Here is an 18,509-nt window from a genome sequence, read left to right as displayed (position 1 = left end):
GTCATGATGGTAAAGCACACCCTCGCGTGTAATATTGCTTAATTTGATACCATGGCAAAACCAGAAATCCCATTCAGGACACACTCCTTTATTTAAAAACGTTTTTATAAACATTAACAATTGAACAGAAACTTTGTGTGCTTCATTATTTAAGCATACAGCCTGCATTAGAATAAGAGTTACAAATTGAATATTGGCCTGTAACCTTCTAGTAGAAAGCAAAGCAGCCCAAAAACAGTCATTTCAAATCAGAGGGACTGTAAGAAATGTGATGCTGTAACAACAAATACAGTTGTGTGATTATATGCTCTCATTTTGGTTTGCAATCCTGTAGCTATGACTGAAACTTTAAGTGTTTCAGCATTTAAACAAACACACACTGGCTATATTAGAGTAATAACACTGAGTTATAGAGTGTTGATACCAATGATAAGATAAAAACACTGGTATTAGTATCATTTTCTAAATGCCGGTATTGATTTGGTATCTATATGTCTATGGTATCCATGTATTGATTCTTTTGACATCCCTAATTATATCCACTTTATAATGTGGTTATCAAATTGTGTAGAAGAATTATTCCCAAACTGGGATCCAAAGACCTCCAGGAGTCCTTGAGAGGGCTGCAGGGGTTTCCCGCGAAAGCACGAAATAGATTCATTTCACTTATATTACACTAACTTCCAGGGAGTGTGTCTTCTGAGAGGGGATTTTTTTCAGACAAAATCCTCTCAGACACGGGTCTGTGGTCTATTGTGCATCTATTTTGGAGGTCCTCAACATGAAAAAGTTTGAGATTGTTGTGAGTGTGTGGACAAATTGTCACATCACATTGTTGTGAGTGTGTGGACAAATATATACAAGACAGTGCCATATAGTATTGAGCTGTTTATTTATTATTCATTGTTTGTTGTATAATATTATCTGTTGTACTGATATCTTTACTTTTGTGTACTTTCAGAAAAAGAGGAGGATGATTAGTACACTGCACTATTCACAAACATCCTTCTCTCAGAAGTGGTTCCTGGTGGTTTGCACTACACATTTGTCCAACAATCCAACATATGGAAGTCAGGGACAAAAATATTTTAGCCTTAAACTTACTGGCATTAACTGTCACTCAGTTTGGTGTATAAGAATAAGTTCAAAAGCAGTTGATCTTAGAGATGCACAGCCTCTGTGTTCAACATTAACTGATGTCAACTGCCCCAGGAGTATATGAGAAATGCATTTGTTTTGTTATATAATGTATGTTCACTTTGACAGCATTAAATAAAACCTTATGTGATGTAAGGTAAAGGTCTTTACGTGTATGTTAAGTAAAAAACTTTACTCTGGAATTCTTTCACATAAACTGCTTGTTTGTCTAATAGTGTGTAATGCTACAGTAAATCAGAGGCATGCATACTAGAGTTAAATAAAATAAAAAATTAATTTGCACAAAAACAGGCAGAACCTTTGTTTGACTCTACAAACCCCTGAAACCCCAAAGAAAAACCTAATGCAAAATCATAAAACCTCATATTATATACTTTTCATAATAGCTCATTTTTATGTTCAACCATCTGGTCATTATTTCTGAGTTCATGAATGACCTTGATGCTTTTGTGATAATACAAGTGTGACTTATCTTATAAATTACTGCCTCAGCATCTTTCGCCTTTCTCTCACACTAAAAATGGACCTGGTGGCCTTTAATCATTTCACACAGAAAACCAAATTGCTAAACCACAGATTAGCCTTCTTGCTAACTCCCTGGGAACTGTCTCTTATTGACATAATGTTATCTTTGCACACTCACTGGCACATTCATTTGATCATGGGAAGGCAGTTTCCACCACACTACCCTTGTATGTTAAAAAAAAAGAAAAAAAAGAAATTGCACATCAAACATCTCAAAGTATAAAAGCCTCTTTTTTGCTGCCAAAACATTAGTTGGAAATCCAAATCCAGCATCACCCTATTGGATTTGGTCCTTCAGACACTAGGCAATATTGGATACATATCATATTTGTTAAATATATTGTTATATTATTATAGTGGTGAGATGAACTTATCGTCATGCAAAAAATGGCCAGGACCTTGATGCTTTATCTTTATCTCATCCGTACAATGTTTCAACCTACAGACAAAACAAAGGTAGCTATCACACTGTTAATAAAGCACCAGGCTTTGTCTGTCTTCTTATAGTGGGCAGACCTCCAGCGGCACCGCTGGGTGATGGCAGAGACGATGATTTTAATCTGAGGGAATTGTCAGTGGAGGTCTTGCAAGTCCTGCTTGATCCCTGCGACTAGCTTGACGCTCTTTGTGTTCCCAAGGTCATTTCCACCACGGTGGATCACCAGGACATCTGGCACAGCTCTTCCTCCAAGGCTTCAATGAAAGAAGGAGAGGAGGTTTCTTTAAACCATGCACCCCTAGCTGAACCACTGTACCTGGGCATCCAGACTAAAGTTGGTCCCAATGGTCTCCCTCATTCGTTTTTCCCCCACGGCAAATGTAGCTGTTTTTTTTGGGTCCCGTTGATTGTAACACGAAAAGAAAACAACATTACCTTTCTATGAAACCTTGTGCTGGTGTGTTATTAAATTTAACATATTTTATATTATATTTCTATGTTATTTATTTTTCTACATTTTACCAGTCTGCTGTGTGCTCTATGAGTGTATAATGGATGTAATTTAATGTTAAAAAGTTCAGTTAGTTTATATCATTCTCTGCTGAAATCACAATAGGCAAGAGCTGATATCCAGGTCTGATTTCCAGATATTTCCATGATATTTATACTCATTCTTGGCCTCTGTGGAGGATGTCAAGCTAGTCAATGACGGCATATTTCTTTGTATAAAATGAGGATAATAAAAATAAAACAATGAGTAACTATCCATTCAAATATATGAATTTACATGAGAAAAGCAGAGGTGTGTTGCATTGCTAACTACCAGCTGCTAACATATTGAATGCATGTGCTAACCAAGCTAAAGCATAGACAGTATGAGCTAAAGATAGATGATGTAGCTGTGATAATTATTTAATTTCAATAATAATGAAAATTACATTACTTGTATTTTTAGAGATATAGTATGTTAAGATGTATGGCTTTAAATGTGACTGTGGTTCGTTGTTGGACTTAGCTTATTGTAACAAGCCTTCAGTTGTAGTATTTTTAAAAGCAGTCAAAAGTTCTTCTTTTGTGTTTTCTTGCGAGTTGCGATTGTGTTGGGTGAGTATGAGGTTTTTCCAACTGGTGTTGCCGTACCCAGATGTCCAATCACGGAGAGGAAACGTAGCTGATCTTGCAAAAACCTGATTATGATTTATATCACTCATAATTTCATAGACTAGACTATCTTTTTGATTAATTCAGCTTATTGATGGTTTATTGAGTTTAGTGATACTGTGGGATCAGAATTATTCTTAACTATATTTTGATGTATTTTCTTCAAAATAAAAACCCCACCTGGGTTTCAATACCAGGTGTTAAATCTAAAGGAAAACTTATGGAGCAGTGTGCTACACAAGTGAGTTTGAGAACTTCTCATATACCCAAACACATAGCCTATTTCAAAGCAAAAACAATTGTATATTATCCTTGGGGTTTACAATGCCTCTGCTAGATTAACTTGTGACCACTGTTATTGCAGTGATAGCAGCCACAATCAATCAATCATCAATCAATCAATCAATCAATCAATCTTTATTTATATAGCGCCATATCACAACAGAAGTCATCTCAAGGCACTTTTCACATTGAGCAGGTCAAGACCGTACTCTTTAATTTACAGAGACCCAACAATTCCCCCATGAGCAAGCACTTGGCGACAGCGGTAAGGAAAAACTCCCCTTTAACGGGTAGAAACCTCAAGCAGACCCCGGCTCTTGGTGGGCGGCCATCTGCTTTGACCGGTTGGGTTGAGAGAGAGAAAGAGAGAGGAAAAGGGGGAGGGGGGACAGAAGAAAAACAATCACAACAACAAACAACAACAAGCACAAGCAGCAACAGCCAGGGAAGGATGCCATCAGGACTGTGAAGGACCGCGAAGGTTCGGCCCGGGAGTCAGGTTTTTCTGTGAGATGAGAAAGCACAAAAAACTCCGGGGAAGAAGCAAAGTTAGTGACATGCATTGATGTTACATGAATGCATACAGATGGAGAGGAGGAGGAGGAGAGAGGAGCTCAGTGCATCATGGGAAGTCCCCCAGTAGTCTAGGCCTATAGCAGCATAACTAAGGGCTGATCCAAGGCGAGCCTGGTCGGCCCTAACTATAAGCTTTATCAAAAAGGAAAGTTTTAAGCCTACTCTTAAAACACACAAGGCCAGTTTGCTGCACCCCTAAAGTTAAAGATTTCTCACCTCAGATCAGAGGTTATAATGTCTGCTTATATTATTTGGGATAACATAACTATAATCATTTGATGTTTGGACCATGTCCTCTTTCTGATGACATACTTTTGATGAAGTCACAAAGAAAGTTGCATTATTAAAACTGTGGAGATGTATGACTATATGTTGGGATGTCTTCACTGAGCGGTTTAATCACTGCCCCAAAATTGGGTGTGCTTGTTGAAAGGGAAACATTTGGGTATTGTGTTTGTGGGTGGTTGCGGTTGCTATGGTCCTTGGAGTATCGAGCGTATGGATCATTGTTGTTTATAGATGCCAGTTTAGCCAAATAACAGTCCCTAGCATCCTTGCCAAATTTGTCTCCGTATGGCATTCTCTCAGTTTGCTTCTGCTTCTCCAGCCTCGGTGTCATCACAAATAACACATACGTAACTGACAATGACTGATTGAGTTCTTCAAGAGCCATCTTAAAACACACTTCTACTCATAAGCCTTCAAATGTGCCTAACTTAACCAGCTCAGATATTTCTCCTGAAGTCTCTGTAGGTCTCAGTACGTGAACTTCAGTGACAGCTGTATGCATGCTGCAATGTGAATACTTTATTATGCCCTGAGATGACTTTTGTTGTGATTTGGCACTACATAAATAAAAATTGAATTGAATTGAATTTGCAGGGTCAGCTACGTTTCCTCTCTGTGATTAGAACATCTGCTGTCGCCATAACAAACGTTCACAAACAAAGGTAACCAGTTAACAGGAAAACTAGTTGATTTGTAACACCAGTGTTTCGGTATGACCACAGACCGTTATCTGGTGACTTTCAGGGGAATGTGTTGTTGTTGTGGTGACGGCAGGTGTTGAAAACACGAACAGAACATGTTGGTGTCCTCCTAAAAGTCTGAAATTATCATATGTTCAACTCAGTATGTATTTGTCTGGTCCTTTTTGTATTACATTATGTAAATTAAATGGTATCACCAACAAGAAGCATTCACATTTCTTATTTTTCTGAAATCAATCTTTTTAAATAGCTTGTTTGAGAGGAAATGCTGAATCTCATTGCAGTATCCACACTGATGGTCACAAGTTAAACAGATGGTAGGCTGATCAAACCCAGTGAATACTGGCTATGTGATTACACAGTTTACACAATATTTAGCCCCAAACTCTACTTTTAGTGCGTGCACAATGACAAAGCAGGTTAATTGGTTGAATATGAGCCCCTTTCAGATTGAAGATAACAGTGTAAAATAACAAGATAGACTACAGCTGCACTGCCAATTTATAGGCTATGTTTTGCTTCCCACATTGTAAGAAACTTTATGAGGTGAATGCTTCTTGCTGAGCATAGTTTAACATACGTAAATGGTTGGCGTAGATAATAAACACATTGATTAAAGTAAAACTGGGCTGCCCATACAAACCAAATGCCCGGCCAATTACTCTTCTCTGGCACCAGGGCTGGATAGTAATGACATTTAATTATTAATTGTTAAATAATAAGTGTATGTTCACTTATTCAACTTCGTCTGAGGAAGATCATCTGTGGCTAAAACTTTGGCAGTTGTGTCACACATACAAACTCTGATAGTTAGCCTGTATCATGAAAGAAAGCCAGAGTAGTTTATTGTTTTGATGTCCAATCATGTTAAACTTGATCTGCTGTGTATAATGTTAAATTTGTCATTTAAATAAATGTAAACGGACTTGCTGTTGTTTGTCATTTCACTGTCACCAAGTGCTCTTGGTATGCACATCTAGTAGGCCCTATGTGCTCCTGATTGATATAAATTTAGTGCTAATCCATCAATCTTTTGAACTCCCACCCTAATCCTAAACCAATTTAATACTGTTGAATAATTCATCATAATTATATATTTTCTCCCAAACAACAAATATCATGTGCAGTATGACTTCTAGTATTGTCGTTTAATTGTAGTGGAAATCTGATGATGTTTCATATTTTAAAATAATCCTTGAAAAAATTGATATACAAATATGACTGGGTATACATTCCTAAACTGTGTACAGTGTTCCAAAAAGTAGTAATTTTTAAAACAGTAATTCTTTGCATATTATTTGTTTTGTGTGGGGAAAAGTATTTTTGTTCCAGATCATGTAATTATTTTGGATCGTATAATATCATATAATTCTACTTAATCAATATACTCATACATCTTACAGTGGTTGGTTCAGGAGTTTCTTTTAAAAGGACAGTTCCACAATTTTTGAGGTCTGTCTTGAAACAACAGTCAGGTGCCCAAATGCCACAATCATTCATCGTGTTCATACTGACCATTAGAAGATCCCTTCATAATGCACTTTCATTGTAAGTGATGGGGGACAAAATCCACAGTCCTCCTTCTGTGCAAAAATGTATTTAAAAGTTTATCTGAAGCTAATATGAAGCGTCAGCATCCAAATGAGTCAAATCAAGTATTTGTCTTTCAATGTTAGTCTTTTTATTGCCAATGTCCCTTTTTGTGTTACTGTACTTCTGCCACAGCTCAACAGGGAAACACTGTCCAAGGAAACACAAAAAGGGAATCTGATGATAAAAAGAATGTAAATGTGGCAGATATCCACTTGATATGACTAACTCAGACTGCTGAAGCCTCATATAAGCTTCAGATCAACTTTTAAATGCGTTTTTACACAAAATGATTGTGAGGACACACTGGATTTTGTTGCCCATCACTTACATTAAAAGTGCATTTGAAGGGAATCTTTTAATAGCAAGTATGAACAAGAGGAATGATTACAGTGAGGAAAACCTCTTTCACTGTTCATATGGACACCTAACTGTTGTTTTAAGACACATTTGAAAAATTGTGAACCTGTCCTTTAACAATAAGAAATCCAGCTGCTGTGAAACACACACATGCCAGAAAAAAAAGAAAACAAAGCAGCATCTTCTGTCAATAATAGTTATAATCAGTGAGCCAGGCTAGCAAAATAAGGTTGGCAGTAGGAGTAACATCTGGTTACTGATTTGCTGCAGATCTATATATGGATTTACAGTATTGTCTGCGAGAAACCTGGTTACTTTGGTGTATGTACAGGAGTAAAGAGACAGCACAAGCCCACAACACTATATGAGAAGAAAAACAAAGCGTGAGAAGAACAGATGGTAACAATCACCTGATGATTAGCGTGTGGATAGTTGTTTATTCTGGATTATGTATTTTCACACATGCCCTGAACTCATTTTCTCAAACAACACAACTTACAGAAAAGCATTGATTAACATGACCACAAAACCATGATCCATTTGACTGATGTTACATTAAAAAAACATTAAAGGCAAAAGCAGACTCAAGTAACATTAGTTCTCTGTCCCATGTGTGGAATCAAATAATGGTCATAAATATTTTGAGCTTGTGACATGGTTTGCGAATGTGTAATAAAGTATAATTTTCACATGTGTAAAAGTTTTTGTAGCTGTAGAAATATTTTGTGTATGTGCAATTAAAATCTGTGCAGGATTTTTTTCAACAGTGAGGTTTCAGGAAGTCTGAGAGACGGACACACAAATTTCCTACCTGTGTGCGTGACACTGAAGTTACAACTACAAACTACAAGTTACGAGTACAAATTTTGACTCTGTTTTGACGTGTGAATCCGATTGGTCAAATGCAGAGTCAGTTTGTCCAATCAGAGCGCAAATGGTTCCATTGCGTTCATCCCCCTGCAGGTCTTGAAAGATGGGGCCTTTTCCAAAGTAGCCCCTACACCTTCTCCCTATCCGCCATATTAAGTGCCATCCCAAACCAACTAGCTGGGAGTGGAAGTGGGTTATAAAAACCTCCAACAGTGAGCCTGCATCGATGCTGACTTACTTAGCATGTGCAACACCTATTGTGTTCATCATGGATGAAAAGTTAAGTTCTGTGCGACCACCTGTACAAACATTTACGAGTAAACTGCTCAAACTAACATAGACATTTAATATTGCCACACAGATGTTAAAAACTTAAAGGTTACATTGTATTTAGGGTCAAATATACTGTTCCCTAGTCTAGAAAACGGTAGACGTGGTCATTTGATTGTAAAGTGTTGTATATTTTTGTTTTTTTGCGAAAAACAAGCAGCTTATAAACATAAGAATGCAAAACGAGAAGATGTTTACAAAGAAAAGAAATGCAACCAAAGATGCTTGGGAGTAATTTTAATATTATAATATATGTATGTGTTGTCATATCTCCAGAGACAACGATGTTCACAACTTCTGGTTGTTATATCCCAGTTAGTGGCAGGTAACTATACTTCTGACTACAAATGTATACAGGACAAGGTAAACACTTCCCCCTGAAACACTCATTGTTTCAGGGGGAAGACATTCATTAATGATTGTGCATAAATGTAATTACCACAGATAAATTCTATTAATGCACAACAGGCTTTCAGTAATACTTGCAGTGTTATTGTACCATTGTATTGCCATATACATGTGAAATTTAGCAAATGACAATATAACCCAGGATATCTGATGTGAATAATGAAGCTAGAACGAAAACATTTTTGAATTGCATGATGACAAGTGGTCTTTAAAAAATTGATAATTTTAATGGCATGTCTGAAAAATGGCTCATCTCTACTTAAACAAAAGGATCACGATGCAAGGAGTGTAGTGATGTGGTATATACCCAAGAAATGTATTTTTGTATTTTTGATAATAAAAATGTTTTAAAAAAACAACAAAAAAACAAACATCTGTCTTCTGAAAGATCTCCTCTCATCTTGTAACAGCTGGTGGATGATGGCAACTGATGCCGCTCCCGCCCGTTGACTGCGGTCAAGCCAGCCGCCACCCTGGAAATCACAGTCAAGCCAGCCACCACGTAATTTCCTACTGTGCGTACACTTCCGTTATTACTATAATGAGGCTTTTCTGCCGGATCATGAATGATCCGTCAATTAAACATGTTTTGATGTCACTTTCATTTACTTTACAGTTGACCAATAATATTACAATTTGATTGAAAAAATGCACTATTTATTTCACTTGTTCACCAAGGAGTTTATGACTCGGGAGAATTCAAAGTGGAATTAGAATCTACAGAGTCTTGACTTCACTTATACAGATTAATAATGTCTCATATTCAGCATATTATGAAAAGGAAACTGTCTGTTTCCAATGAAGGTTCCACTTCTGATACATCCTAGAGGACCCCAGCTAGCTGCACAAAAACCTCCAGAGTATTTCACTGGCGAATTTCACAGTAAAGGCCCATTGAAAATATTATACACCAAAATATATTCAAAAAAATATTTTAAAAAAATCAATCAATGATTCCACTTCAGTTCTCTTAGTAACACCCTGAATCAGGAATCTTGGGCTCTTCCACTGGCAAAGTGCTAGTGAGCAGTCTGTGGAGACCCTTACCCTCATCTTTTTTCTGCATATTTTTTATAGACTTGACAGCACCCTTGGCAGTCTGCCTGGTTGTGCGTGTCATTTTTGTGAGAGAATGCATTAGGAAAGTGCTCATGTGACAATACTGAAAACCAGTGTTTCCCACAGAATTAGATTCTATCTGTGGCAGTAGCTCACCCAGGGGAGGGAGCGGGGGTTCTCTAATTAATCATTCAATAATACCGCATATAAGGTGCTCCACTGCCAATAGCATACAGCTATGTGCAGCTAACCTTGACAAACCAGCTGTATTTTGACAGTGTTGTATTAAGAACATAGACTAACTTATCAGAGATAACTTGCAGGGTTTCCGCCAATGTAGTGCAAGTTGACCCACCGCCAGGCCTAAGCATCGGGAATTAAAAAAAAAAAAAAGTATTTTAATATGTTTTCTAAACTAAAATGTATATAAGTAGTGTAGCTACTTTAAGGAATAGCTCAGTGTATAGCGCGCAAGATAGAGTGTGTCTGGCTGCGCCAACACTGGTCTGTAACTCACACAGCCCGCACATAGAACCAGAATTGGAGCAACCCCGCCTGCCATCTGGGGAGAGACTCATTGAGGGCAGACAGAGAGCAGGAGAGTTTCTGCCGAAAACACACACAAAGATCCGGGGAGACATGGTAAATGATAAATGGACTGCACTTACATAGTGCCTCTCTAGTCTTCTGACTACTTAAAGCGCTCTTACACTACAAGCCACATTCACACACACATATGCTAATGGCAGGGGCTGCCATGCAAGGTGCCAACCTGCACATCAGTAGGAACTAATCATTCACACATAGGTTCACACTGTTATGTAGAGTAGGAGGAATGGACCCAAATGCAGAGACTTAAGGCTGAGTGACATAAGGCACTTTATTGAATGCTTGTGCATACAAGACAAGGCTGGCATGACAAAGCAAAACAGAATACCACACAAGCAGATCAAACTGAACAGACTAAACAGGATGGAACAAACCAGAATGAAACAGATCCAACAAAGACTGAACACAAAACCAGGACTTAAAAACTAACTGAACTAATGAAGAAATGACATGCAGGTGGGGAGATGGGCAGAGAAGCTCAGGTGAGGGGAGTGAGGTGACAAAACAGGAGAACAGACAGGGAACCATTAGGCTGGGAGAGCATGGTAGGACTGACACAGAGAGCTGAGGGGTTCTCTGTGTCAGAGAAGTTCAACATAGCCAGGCTTTCTTTCGGTAAACTGGCTTGACAAACCCTAAACTCGCAATCAGAGATCATTGGTATCACGATGGTGGTTATGATCTTTCTTTGTTAACCCAGGCTTTCTGCTTCAGGTTCTGTGTGTGTTCCCATAAAAAGGGGCGTTTGATGTGTCATTTGACTCTTAGTCTGCATGAAATGGATAGATTGCGTGCCGTCTACTTTAGTCAAGAAGAACAATGGAGGGTTACAATACAATACAGTTTTACAATATAAAACAATTATCACAGCAAAAAGCTGCAAATAAGGCAAGAGAGGAATGCTGGCAGAACATTGCTGGTTGTGTGAATTCGTAAATTGATATATTTATTTTACCACTCAGTGCACTCTCAATGATTCCCACATTCAGAGCTTAAACTTGATGCAGCAGATTTAAACATTATACTCAAGAAGTGCATTTAGGTCTGACTCTGTCCCATAATGAAGGATAAGTGGAAATTATTTTAGCTTTTGGCCCAATCAAAGTGAAATTAATTTTATAGATTGAATATTGCCTGTGATTAATACCAATAGACTATCACTTTTCTTTCTTCTTTTTTTTTCAAAGTATTGTCTTCAATAGTGGTTAGTTTTTTTTATTAGTTTCTTTTTACAATTCCAAACACAGTTTGATATATTTCAACAAAATCCCATCCCACAAGTAACCCTTACCTATTGCACCATTATAAATTTACAATATGACATATCAAAACAATGGTAAGTATTATAAAAGACTAATCAATTTTCTAATTGGTGTTCTAATAGCTGTAGTACCAGTAGCGTAAAAAGGACTTGGCAGCAAATCAGGACCAAGCATAAAAACATCCTCCAAAGTGGTATGTAATTGCTGTGCCTTTATCATTCTTTTAGTGTGTGGATGATATGCTGTGTAAAATGTAAAAAGTGTTAATATTACCTGAAGCAAACAGGAAAAAAAATAGAGGAGGAAGACTGGAGCGGGGCCAGCTCCACCAGACTTCACAATTTCAGAGAAACTGGCCTTCTCTAACAATCAAGGTCGGCCAATAATGGAGGGGATTAAAGGGGGTGTCACATCTGACCCTGGTGTTGGCAGCTCCCAGCAACATTTGTTTGTCCTGGGTATGTATAAGTGGTTTGGTGATAAAGTACTAAATGCATATTTGTCCAGGCAATCTGGTGTGAAAAGTCTTTACAGTCGACGGAGATACTATGGTTTTGCCGGAGCCGCCAGCATTTTATGCAATTCTCTTAAATAATTTTTAGGAGGAGATCAATGATGAGGAGACACTGTCTGGACACTCAGGGATGGCTGTGAGGGTAAACTTATCTTTTATCATATGTTGAAGTTGTGGACCCAGTTATGCCTAATGTATCAATTACATGCTTGTGATAGTCTGCACATAGGTTTAACTGCTTCAGGTGACCTCAAAAAATTAAATAGCTTCACTTGCTGATTTATTTCGCAGGAAGAGGAAAATATGCAACACTCCCCTGAGCCTGTGGCCTCCACCTCTAGGCCTTCAAGAATGCAAAGGGTAAGGGTTTTATATTTTCTAGTAGTCCTATGTCCATTTTTTAGTGAGCCTTACCAAGAACACACCATGCTAGGTGAATCATGAACACTCTACAACATCAATATGACTGAAAAGTCTATCCCATTGATCTCTGTTGCTTGATGAACAATGATGTCCTATCAACTAATACTATTTATACAGGTTGGAGCAGACAATGTGAGGGTCCTATACAAAAGGAACCTGGAGCTGGACAATATTAAAAAAGAACAAGAAATCAAAAAGCTCAAATTGGAAATTGAGCAACTGGAGAAGGTATTGCAGTAAATGGTATTTTTATTGGTTAAGCATGATTGACATTGTATACTTATGACTCTTTTTCTCTTTTCCCAGCAAAGGCAGAACAACTAAATAAAAATGTGAAACACATCCTGTGATTGGTGATTTTTTTTCAAGGTTCAACTTGTCAACTAAACTTGTCATTGTACAACACAGGGTTGCAAAACAAGACGAAAGTTCCTAGCTCCTTCATGCTACACACATAGAACATAGGCTACAGTATTTACAGATAATTCAATTTGGAATAAAACAGAATCAAAATGATATATGAAATAAAATATTTCTTTCTTTTTTTTTTTTTACATAAAAAATTGATTGGTAATGCCCTGTCTAATGGCTGCCCCAGTGGGATGATCCAGAGTGATGGGGTCAACGATGTCAGGTGCCACCAATGGCACATGAGGGGTTCTCTCCTTTCAGATGGTGGTGAAGAAGAATACCCTTTGCAAGCAGACTCAATCATCAAAGGAGAACACATTTAGTTTGGAGACCTGATAATCAAATAACGTCTGAGACAACTCTTTGATCAAACATATGCCAAGTTGGTGTCCTTTCCACCTCCTGACCCCTGCTGATGTGACCTCTCCTGTATTGCCCCTGGATTTGCCTTGATCTTGTATGTAAATGCCCTCCCTTTCTACCCCTTTGTTTACCATTTGTTATTCACCCTCCTGACCTCTACTGAACTGACCCCTCCCGACGTGCCCCTGGCAAACCATGATCTTGTATGTAAATGCCCTCACTACTTTGATCCATACTGTAGCTTTTGTTCACCATTTGGTGCTTTGATCTTTACTGTATAAAGTCTCTCCACTTCTTCTGCTCTGGGTCAGTCTACTGTATCAGACCAGCTCTGTGTCAGTAAGCTCACCGCATTTCCGGAATGCTATTAAACCACTTCCACCACAGCAAACTTTGAACCAGGATTCGAGTGTATTTTCTTCAACAGTGGCAATGTTGTGGAGCACCATGCATGCTGATATGATTTGGCAGGCCCGCTCGGGAGAGACCCTCAGACCACGGAGACTGTTAAAAAAGGACTTGATGACCCTAAAGGTCATCTCATTCCTGACCCGGCATTTACTGAGGGCCACATTAAAGCACCTCTCTGGTGGTGTCTGTGGGTCAGGATAGGGGGTCATCAAGAACCGTGTGCAAGGGCATCCTCTGTCCCCCAGCAGAAGTCCATCATAGTGCCCTGTTAATAAAAGGAGAGGAAATTACTTGATCAGTGCCACAATTAAACAAGTAATAGCATTAATTGTATATATTTGCCATACCTTGCTAAAACCGATGACCCAGTGATGACTCCTGGGAAATGTGGGAGTCATGAAACGAGCCAGGCTATTTGGCCTCCACACTTGTGACCAATAATTGGTGGTCACAAGTCATCTGCAAAGGCATTTCAGGTTAATTTAACAATGAAAGACTGCAGATTGAGGACCTGAGGACTGAGGATGTGCTGATGAGCTACGGTAAGCGTATTGTGTAATTTCCAGTTGCCGACTGTGTTTACTGATAGCGTTGTTGCTGCTCTCAACTCAGTTGATTTTGCTATATTTCACATTACTGTGGATTAATACCTGCTGTATATTTAAACTTTCATCAGTTCTACACAAGCACTCTCAGAGCTTTCTCTCTTAGCGACTTTTCTCGCTAATCGCAGAGTTGTTAGTTATTTTAGCTCTGCAGCTAGCATTAGCAGCTAACTTAAACTAAACAGTTAGTGATGACTTCTCTCTCTCCCTCTCGTTCTCCTGCTCTCTCTTGCTCGGTGTGTCCAATGTTTAGTTATAATGGTACGTGTAATAAGTGTAGTTTATTTGCAGTGCTGGAGGTGAGGCTCAGTGAATTGAAAGCACGGCTCCGCACCATAGAAAAACAATCAGTAGCTAATGTAGTTAGCCAGCCCCCAGTATCCGGTGCGGGCCGACCTAGCATAGCTTCTACTCCCCTGGTAGTTCCCGAGCAGCCGGCAAGCCAGGGTGGCTGGGTGACTGTCCAAAGGAAGCATAGCCCTAAGCAGAAGCCCACGGTTCACCACCAACCAGTTCATGTTTCTAACAGGTTCTCCCCCCTCAGTAACATACCTGCTGAGAAACCAACTCTGATTATTGGCAGTTCCATAGTCAGAAATGTGAAGTTAGCGACACCAACAGCCATAGTTAAATGTATTTCTGGGGCCAGAGTGGGCGACACTGAGTCAAATTTAAAACTGCTGGCTAAGAATAAACGTAAATATTTGTCAATTGTCAATATGGATTGTCATCCATATTGGCAGTAACGACTCACGATTACGCTAATCTGAGGTCACCGAAATTAATGTTGAGTCAGCGTGTACATATGCAAAAACAATGTCGGACTCAGTTGTTTCCTCTGGACCGCTGCCTAATCTGACCAGTGATGACATGTATAGCCGCATGTCACAATTCAACCGCTGGCTGTTGAGGTGGTGTCCAGCAAACGATGTGGGCTTCATAGATAATTGGCAGACTTTCTGGGGAAGACCTTGTCTTATTAGGAGAGACGGCATACATCCCACTTTGGATGGAGCTGCTCTCATATCTAGAAATACGGCTGAGTTTATTAGTCGACCAAAACCATGACAACCCACGGTTGAGACCAGGAAGCAGAGCTACACGCTTCTCTGCGCTTCCATTAGAGCAGTTACCTGTCTGTCCTGTGTCTGTCCCCCAACCATTTAAATCAATTAAATCCAAAGTAAACAAAAGAAGAGTCATTCATAAAAATCTAATAAAAAATTAAAACCACCACTGCAATAGTACAACAAAATAAGAGAATTAAATGTGGACTCTTGAACATTAGATCTCTGTCATCTAAAGCCGTATTAGTAAACGATTTAATCTCAGATCATCATATTGATTTATTTTGTCTTACTGAAACCTGGGTGTGTCATGAAGAATATGTCAGCCTAAATGAATCCATTCCGCCCAGTCATATTAATACTCGACATTCCTCGAGATACTGGCCGAGGAGGTGGAGTTACAGCCATTTTCAACTCAAGCCTAATCATCAACCCTAGACCTAAATTTATTCTCATTCGAATGCTTTGTTCTTAGTCTCTCTCACCCAACCTGGAAAACTCTACAGCCAGTTCTATTTGTTATAGTGTACCGTCCTCCTGGCCCGTACTCTGAATTCTTATCTGAATTCTCAGAGTGTTTATCAAATTTAGTCCTTAGTACAGATTAAGTAATTATAGTAGGTGATTTTAATATTCATGTGGACATCGATAATGATAGTCTCAGCACTGTGTTTATCTCGTTATTAGACTCAATTGGCTTCTCTCAGTATGTAAATAATCCCACTCACTGTCTTAACCACACCCTTGACCTTGTTCTGATTTATAGGATTGAAAACAGCCCTTTTCAGCACTTTGGCCAGGCTGACAAGATTCATAACTCTATTGATCCATGTATTCCTATAGCTCTCAGTAGTAATGACTTTATGAGCTTCTTTAATGATAAAATTCTAACTATGAGAGGCAAAATTCACCACCTCCTGCCCTCAACAGGCACCAATTTTTCCCAAAACACGGGCACCTTAGAAACAGCTGTAAATCCTGACATATGTTTGGACTGTTTTTCTCCAGTTGACTTTCCTGAACTAACTTAAGTGATTTGTTCAGCTAAACCATCAACCTGTCTCTTAGAACCCATCCCAACTAGGTTGCTTAAGGAAGCCTTACCCTTAGTTAGCACTTCTTTACTAGATATGATCAATCTGTCTTTAGTAACAGGCTATGTATCACAGACACCTTCTACATAACAATAGTTTATTTGAGGATTTTCAGTCAGGATTTAGAGCACATCATAGCACAGAGACAGCACTGGTGAAAGTCACAAATGATCTCCTAACTGCATCGGACAAAGGATATGTCTCCATACTTGTCCTGTTAGAGACCGCATTCGACACAATTGACCATCAAATCCTTTTGCAGAGACTGGAACATTTAATTGGCATTAAAGGAACTGCATTAAGCTGGTTTCAGTCCTATTTATCAGACTGATTTCAGTTTGTACATGTTAATGATGAATCCTCCATGAAGACAAAAGTTAGACATGGAGTTCCACAAGGTTCTGTACTTAGACCAATACTATTCACCTTGTATATGCTTCCTTTAGGTAATATTATAAGGAAACACTCCATAAATTTTCATTGTTATGCAGATGATACCAATTATATTTATCAATGAAGCCTGATGAAACTAATCAGTTAAACAAACTCCAAGCATGCCTTAAGGACATAAAGACCTGGATGACCTGCAATTTTCTACTACTAAACTCAGATAAAACTGAAGTTATTGTGCTTGGCCCTAAACACCTTAGAAACACATTGTCTAATGATATAGCTACTCTGGATGGCATTACCCTGGCCTCCAGCACCACCGTAAGGAATCTGGGAGTTATCTTTGATCAGGATATGTCCTTTAACTCCCACATAAATCAAATCTCAAGGACTGCCTTTTTTCACTTACGTAATATCGCAAAAATCAGGCACATCCTGTCCCAAAAATATGCAGAAAAACTAGTCAACGCATTTGTTACTTCTAGGCTGGATTATTGCAATTCCTTATTATCAGGCTGCCCTAACAAGTCTCTAAAGACTCTCCAGCTGGTCCAGAATGCAGCTGCACGTGTACTGACTAAAACTAGAAAAAGAGATCACATTTCTCCCATTTTAGCTTCGCTACATTGGCTTCCTGTAAAATTTAGAATTGAATTTAAAATCCTTCTCCTCACTTACAAAGCCCTTAATGGTCAGGCACCATCATATCTTGAAGAGCTCATAGTACCGTATTATCCCACTAGAACACTGCGCTCCTAGAATGCTGGTGGTTCCTACAGTCTTTAAAAGTAGAATGGGAGGCAGAGCCTTCAGCTATCAGGCTCCTCTCCTGTGGAACCATCTTCCAGATTCGGTCCAGGGTGCAGACACCTTCTCTTTGTTTAAGAGTAGGCTTAAAACTTTCCTTTTAGATAAAGGCTCGCCTTGGATCAGCCCTTAGTTATGCTGCTATAGGCCTAGACTACTGGGGGACTTCCCATGATTCACTGAGCTCCTCTCTCCTCCTCCTCCTCTCCATCTGTATGCATTCATGTAACATCAATGCATGTCACTAACTTTGCTTCTTCCCCGGAGTTTTTTGTGCTTTCTCATCTCGCAGGAAACCCTGGGTTGCAGGCTGAGCCTTCGTGGTCCTTTGCAGTCCTGTTGGCATCCTTCCTTGGCTATTGCTACTGCTATTGCTGCTGTTATTGTTATTGTTATGATTGTTGTTATTCTGCCCCCCCCCCCCCACCCCCCTTTCCCTCTTTCTTTCTCTCTCTCAACCCAACCGGTGAAAGCAGATGGCCGCCCACCAAGAGCCAGGTTCTGCTTGAGGTTTCTACCCATTAAAGGGGAATTTTTCCTTACTGCTGTTGCCAAGTGCTTGCTCATGGGGGAATTGTTGGGTCTCTATAAATTAAAGAGTACGGTTTTGATCTGCTCTATGTGAAAAGTGCACTGAGATGACTTTTGTTGTGATTTGGCGCTATATAAATAAAAAATTTGAATTGAATTGAACAGGGGGAGACGAAGCGTTTTCTATAAAGAAATGGAAAAGGCTCTCCACCCGCCCACCCCACTGGCTTCTTTCCCTTCATCTCAACCTCAACCCTGTCATCTTCATCAGGAGT

The 18,509-nt window shown here is 39.1% G+C and overlaps 1 long non-coding RNA gene across 1 annotated transcript; it reads left to right on the top strand.

The window, feature by feature from the left end:
- Nucleotides 1–10,766: 10,766 nt before the first annotated feature.
- LOC122987649 lies at nt 10,767–13,236 on the top strand. The gene is made up of 5 exons (XR_006404542.1): nt 10,767–10,971; nt 11,741–11,811; nt 12,221–12,274; nt 12,424–12,492; nt 12,673–13,236. It is a non-coding gene; the product is annotated as an uncharacterized LOC122987649 (long non-coding RNA).
- Nucleotides 13,237–18,509: the final 5,273 nt, after the last annotated feature.

This window comes from Thunnus albacares, chromosome 8 (assembly GCF_914725855.1).
Source record: "Thunnus albacares chromosome 8, fThuAlb1.1, whole genome shotgun sequence".
Lineage (NCBI taxonomy): Eukaryota > Metazoa > Chordata > Actinopteri > Scombriformes > Scombridae > Thunnus > Thunnus albacares.
The sequence above is the reverse complement of the archived record's forward strand: the minus strand, read 5'-3'. Positions and strand labels throughout refer to the sequence as shown.